This window comes from Perca flavescens, unplaced genomic scaffold (assembly GCF_004354835.1).
Source record: "Perca flavescens isolate YP-PL-M2 unplaced genomic scaffold, PFLA_1.0 EPR50_1.1_unplaced_scaf_19, whole genome shotgun sequence".
Lineage (NCBI taxonomy): Eukaryota > Metazoa > Chordata > Actinopteri > Perciformes > Percidae > Perca > Perca flavescens.
Genome location: NW_021166614.1, coordinates 100,185 through 107,906, shown reverse-complemented (window position 1 = coordinate 107,906; position 7,722 = coordinate 100,185).

The following is a 7,722-nucleotide window of genomic DNA, read 5'->3' as shown; positions in this document are numbered from 1 at the left end:
GAAGCTGTTACAAAGCTTGAGCACTTGTAGTTCTTCCGGGGTGGGTGGGGGGACTCGTTGGGCTCCTCTTTCTGCTGTCTGCCGTGAAATGGCCCGCCGGCCGGCCGAGCTCACAATATATGAGACAAATACATGAAACTGTATTTTATTATTATAACTATCTTTATTGTTTAACTCCTCAAATACAACGTTAGAAAAAAACATCAATATTATGAATATTATATATTTTTATCTTCGTATCCGCTGAGCGGGACGTACTACGTCACTTCCGGAGTTTTCTGCGGATTCGTTTAAACGTTATTATGGTTCATAACTTACTGGAACAAAACTGAGCAACGTGTTGTTGCTGGTGACACAATCACTGACTGTATATATGTATATTGAAGTAATACTGACCAGTGACTGTATATATGTATATTGTAGTAATACTGACCACTGACTGTATATATGTATATTGAAGTGATACTGACCACTGACTGTATATATGTATATTGAAGTGATACTGACCACTGACTGTATATATGTATATTGAAGTGATACTGACCACTGACTGTATATATGTATATTGTAGTGATACTGACCACTGACTGTATATATGTATATTGTAGTAATACTGACCACTGACTGTATATATGTATATTGTAGTGATACTGACCACTGACTGTATATATGTATATTGAAGTGATACTGACCACTGACTGTATATATGTATATTGTAGTAATACTGACCACTGACTGTATATATGTATATTGAAGTGATACTGACCACTGACTGTATATATGTATATTGAAGTGATACTGACCACTGACTGTATATATGTATATTGAAGTGATACTGACCACTGACTGTATATATGTATATTGTAGTAATACTGACCACTGACTGTATATATATATATTGAAGTGATACTGACCACTGACTGTATATATGTATATTGAAGTGATACTGACCACTGACTGTATATATGTATATTGTAGTGATCCTGGCGTTAAAGACCAGCTGATCGCTGCCCGATTCTTTGAAATGAATGGCCGCATTGCATTGTGGGATAGGCCTATCAGCTTTGAATGCTTCCTGCTCGGATCATATCGTAATGTTCTGTATTACAGCATATACTGTAATATTTCACCGGTAATACGACCGAAGTAATATTATTAAAATAAGAAATGAATACCATGATAACATCTAAATAAATGTTGATAGATGTAGCATTATAGTTTAAAAAATATAAATAAACAAAAAAGCAACCCAGCTTCCCTGGCCGAAATAGACCGAAATAATAACATTAAAAGAAATACATATAAACCATGATAATATCTCGTGAATAATGTTGATTAAAACAGCGGTTATTGGGCTAAAAATACCAATAATATCTGTCACAGATTTCCCACACAACTCAGGATTTTCACCCAGGAGACATGTCACGTTTCCTAAAGTCACTTTCTTCTTTTCTGTCCCGTTCTTCTCGCTTGTCACGCAAACGTAAACCCACCCACGACCTTTTCCTTAACTTAAGGGGCCGTGTTCATTTCACGAAATTAGTGGTGCACAATATATCGGCCGCCGATATAATATGGGTAATTTTTTTAACACATCGGTATCGGTTCGATGTCAAATTATATCAAATTATATCTAACTATATAAATATACATTTTTTCTTCTGAAAATCTGATGACAGTCATATTTTGCACACAGGTAAAGGTGCCCAATATCAGTCATTTCGGAAAATAAATCACAAAAGTAAAAATAAAATAAAAAATGCGTTTTGGATAATAGTTCTTTTATTTGATTATCGTAAAAAATGTTTTTCTATACAGAGATATCGACATCAGTAAATATCGATTTCATCACTTTGTGATAATTGTCGGTACACGATCCGTTCTGCACATGTGCAAAATGTTCGCGGATGTGCAGTTGTACAAGGATTCACGACACTGCACGATCTGTTCCACGCTTCCAGTCGATAGCCTCCACAGGCAAGCTAACGTTAGTTTAGCTAACAGCTAATTCGGCTAACCGCTAGCTGAGACAGCATGTAATAACTTTAAAAGACCCTCAAAATAAAACGTAAAAAATAAACGTTAACATACATAACAGCTGTTATGTCAGTTCTACTTGTGCTCATTTAAAATACAATCACTCAATACTTGTCTTTATTGTTATTACTGTAAAGTCATAATTTAGCTGTAGTCTGCTTCTCCCATTAACTTTGACTTAACGTTGTTTTAGACTGAATCTAGCTGTCAGCTAGTGGTTAGCCAAATTAGCTGTTAGCTAAACCAATGTTGGCTTCCCGATGGAGGCTAGTCATAGGCTAGCATGGAACAGATCTTGCAGGTCGTATCTTCGGTAAAACAGTATTATCTTGCGTATGCGCAGAACGGATCGTGTACCGACAGTGATGTCTGAAGGTCTACCATGGACTCTGTAACCTTGGTTACCTTGTTTCAAGCCATTCTAGCGTTGTATAGAAAGCCTGCAGGAAGACTCAGCTCAATTTCTGCCACTTCTCATTAATCGTCAACAAGCTAAGCTGTTTGAATCTGATTGGCTAACAGCTAGCCAATGAGAGGCTGGCTGTCAGAATCCTTTACCCAGCCCAACTGGGCGAGCTCATTTATTTATTTATTTATTTAAGGACAATGCACATTTAATGAACATGTACAGCAGTACACGTAAAAGTGCCAGATTGTAGCCCAAAGGCTAATTTCCATCTGTAGACCCATTTGGCAGATTTACATTACAATAATAAAGACATAAGATAAACACTATTAACATCTGCTATATAAAACAGGATAAAACAGGACGAAAGAAAACAAAAAACAAGACAAATTATTAATACATTTTAAAACAGAGACACAACATACATATGCTTCACTAAGCTAATACGGTACAGCATACAAGTATGGGTGACCAATACTTGGTTAGTTCTAAGACAAAATATATACAGTAATAACATTTGTTATATGAAGCAAGGAAAACAAAACAAGAGAAAAGCAAACAAGACAATTTATTAGTAAGTGTTAAGACGAAGACGCAATTCACCAGCACACTCCACTGGGCTGATACGGTACAGCATGGAGTCAGAGGGGCACGTTTGGTTAGCTCTGAGCCACACCTTTACCTGGCTCTTAAAGGTGGCCAGAGTGGGACACTCCCTTATAGTGAATAAGTAATGAGCTCAGGCAACATGATGTCAGACTGACCAGCTTTTGTGATTGGTCTGATTTCTTTACTTATTTCTGTTCAGTGACTAGAGCTGACAGAGGAGCTAGCAGTTCATTTTCACATTCACCACATAACACAAACACACATATGGACCTGACACATTACAAAATATACAAGGACAAACGGCTTTGTGTGGCAGGGCACCTTTAAGGGGCCACGTTCATTTCATGGGATTTCTGTGCGATCAGGTTGGAATGGGAGTCAATGGGGTGCTAAAGGGGGATGATGGCTTGTTAGCATCAAAATGGCTCCATAGGAGGTACGCTTTGCGGATGCTGGCTAACCCCCCCGTGGGAAAATCAGACTTCTGAGTACAAATGAAACGCACTATTAACCCAGGACATGTGTTTGGCTGTTCGTTGGCTCCTCCCGAGTAGTGTAACTGAAAACACTCTTCACCATTTTATGACATTTAAGAGACCAAACAAGTCATCCATTCATGCAGAAAATAACCCACTCATGAATCTCCAATAAATAGCAGCGTTAGTGGCAGCGCTACAGAGTTGAGCCTGTTCCTGGTCCTGGTGGGGGGGGCTGGTCCGGGACATCTGGAGCTTGATTAGGAGGTTTTATGGGTGTAAACATGTTGACGGTAATGAGACGTGGGGGGCTGTGTGGGGGGCTGTGGAAGCCCCTCTAACAACCTCCCGCAGCGGGTTTCTCTTTTTACAGTTATGAAACCAGCGTTGCACAACAATCTGCACTGATCACACACACACACACACACTCATACAGATACACACACACACACACACACACACACACACACATACAGATACACACACACTCATACAGATACACACACACACACACACACACACACACACACACTCATACAGATACACACACACACACACTCATACAGATACACACACACACACACACTCATACAGATACACACACACACACACTCATACAGATACACACACACACACACACACACACACACACACACACACACACACACACACTCATACAGATACACACACACACACACTCATACAGATACACACACACACACACACACACTCATACAGATACACACACACACACACACACACACACACACACACACTCATACAGATACACACACACACACACACACACACACACACACACTCATACAGATACACACACACACACACAAACTCATACAGATACACACACACACACACACACACTCCTACAGATACACACACACACAAACACTCATACAGATACACACACACACACACTCATACAGACACACACACACACACACACTCATACAGACACACACACACACACACACACACACACTCATACAGATACACACACACTCATTCAGATACACACACACACACACTCAAACAGATACACACACACACACACACACACATATACACACACTCATACAGATACACACACACACACACACATACAGATACACACACACACAAATACACACACACAAACACACTCATACAGATACACACACACACACACACACACACACACACACACACACACTCATACAGATACACACACACACAGATACACACACACACACACAAACACACTCATACAGATACACACACACACAAACTCATACAGATACACACACACACACACTCATACAGACACACACACACACACACACACACACACACACACACACACACACACTCATACAGATACACACACACACACACACTCATACGCATGCACACACACAAACACACAGACACACACACACCCCCACAGTCTCTCACGCACGTACGCATGCACACAGACACAAAACAAACACACACACAAAAAATGTGTCAGTCACAAACATCAGATCTGGTAATGAGTCAGAGTTGAGCATGAAGGCCTGCAGTGTGTCTCTCTACATACTACTCTCTACTGCTGTCTCTACATACTACTCTCTACTGCTGTCTCTCTACATACTACTCACTACTGCTGTCTCTCTACATACTACTCTCTACTGCTGTCTCTCTACATACTACTCACTATTGCTGTCTCTCTACATACTACTCTCTACTGCTGTCTCTCTACATACTACTCACTACTGCTGTCTCTCTACATACTACTCTCTACTGCTGTCTCTCTACATACTGCTCTCTACTGCTGTCTCTCTACATACTACTCACTACTGCTGTCTCTCTACATACTACTCTCTACTGCTGTCTCTCTACATACTACTCTCTACTGCTGTCTCTCTACATACTACTCTCTACTGTTGTCTCTCTACATACTACTCTCTACTGCTGTCTCTCTACATACTACTCACTACTGCTGTCTCTCTACATACTACTCTCTACTGCTGTCTCTCTACATACTACTCTCTACTGCTGTCTCTCTACATACTACTCTCTACTGTTGTCTCTCTACATACTACTCTCTACTGCTGTCTCTCTACATACTACTCTCTACTGCTGTCTCTCTACATACTACTCTCTACTGCAGTCTTTCTAGATACTACTCTCTACTGTTATCTCTCTACTGCTGTCTCTCTACATACTACTCTCTACTGCTGTCTCTCTACATACTACTCTCTACTGCTGTCTCTCTACATACTACTCTCTACTGCAGTCTTTCTACATACTACTCTCTACTGTTATCTCTCTACTGCTGTCTCTCTACATACTACTCTCTACTGCTGTCTCTCTACATACTACTCTCTACTGCAGTCTTTCTACATACTACTCTCTACTGTTGTCTCTCTACTGCTGTCTCTCTACATACTACTCTCTACTGCTGTCTCTCTACATACTACTCTCTACTGTTATCTCTCTACATACTACTCTCTACTGCTGTCTCTCTACATACTACTCTCTACTGCTGTCTCTACATACTACTCTCTACTGTTGTCTCTCTACATACTACTCTCTGCTGTCTCTCTACATACTACTCTCTACTGCTGTCTCTCTACATACTACTCTCTACTGCTGTCTCTACATACTACTCTCTACTGTTGTCTCTCTACATACTACTCTCTACTGCTGTCTCTCTACATACTACTCTCTACTGCTGTCTCTCTACATACTACTCTCTACTGTTGTCTCTCTACATACTACTCTCTACTGCTGTCTCTACATACTACTCTCTACTGCTGTCTCTCTACATACTACTCTCTACTGCTGTCTCTCTACATACTACTCTCTACTGTTGTCTCTACATACTACTCTCTACTGCTGTCTCTACATACTACTCTCTACTGCTGTCTCTCTACATACTACTCTCTACTGCTGTCTCTACATACTACTCTCTACTGCTGTCTCTCTACATACTACTCTCTACTGCTGTCTCTACATGCTGTCTCTCTACATACTACTCTCTACTGCTGTCTCTACATACTACTCTCCTCTACATACTACTCTCTGCTGTCTCTCTACATACTACTCTCTACTGCTGTCTCTCTACATACTACTCTCTACTGCTGTCTCTCTACATACTACTCTCTACTGCTATCTCTCTACATACTACTCTCTACTGTTGTCTCTCTACATACTACTCTCTACTGCTGTCTCTCTAGATACTACTCTCTACTGTTGTCTCTCTACATACTACTCTCTACTGTTGTCTCTACATACTACTCTCTACTGCTGTCTCTCTACATACTACTCTCTACTGTTGTCTCTCTACTACTCTCTACTGCTGTCTCTCTACATACTACTCTCTGCTGCTGTCTCTACATACTACTCTCTCTGCTGTCTCTCTACATACTACTCTCTACTGCTGTCTCTCTACATACTACTCTCTACTGCTGTCTCTCTACTTACTACTCTCTACTGCTGTCTCTACTTACTACTCTCTACTGCTGTCTCTCTACATATTACTCTCTCTGTTGTTCTCTCTACATACTACTCTCTACTGTTGTCTCTACATACTACTCTCTACTGCTGTCTCTACATACTACTCTCTACTGTTGTCTCTACATACTACTCTCTCTGCTGTCTCTCTACATACTACTCTCTACTGCTGTCTCTCTACATACTACTCTCTACTGTTGTCTCTCTACTACTCTCTACTGTTGTCTCTCTACATACTACTCTCTACTGCTGTCTCTCTACATACTACTCTCTACTGTTGTCTCTCTACATACTACTCTCTACTGTTGTCTCTACATACTACTCTCTACTGCTGTCTCTCTACATACTACTCTCTACTGCTGTCTCTCTACATACTACTCTCTACTGTTGTCTCTCTACATACTACTCTCTACTGCTGTCTCTCTACATACTACTCTCTACTGCTGTCTCTCTACATACTACTCTCTCTGCTGTCTCTCTACATACTACTACTCTACTGCTGTCTCTCTACATCGCTGTCTCTCTACATACTACTCTCTACTGCTGTCTCTCTACATACTACTCTCTCTACTGCTGTCTCTCTACATACTACTCTCTACTGATGTCTCTCTACATACTACTCTCTACTGCTGTCTCTCTACATACTACTCTCTACTGCTGTCTCTGTACATACTACTCTCTACTGCTATCTCTCTACAT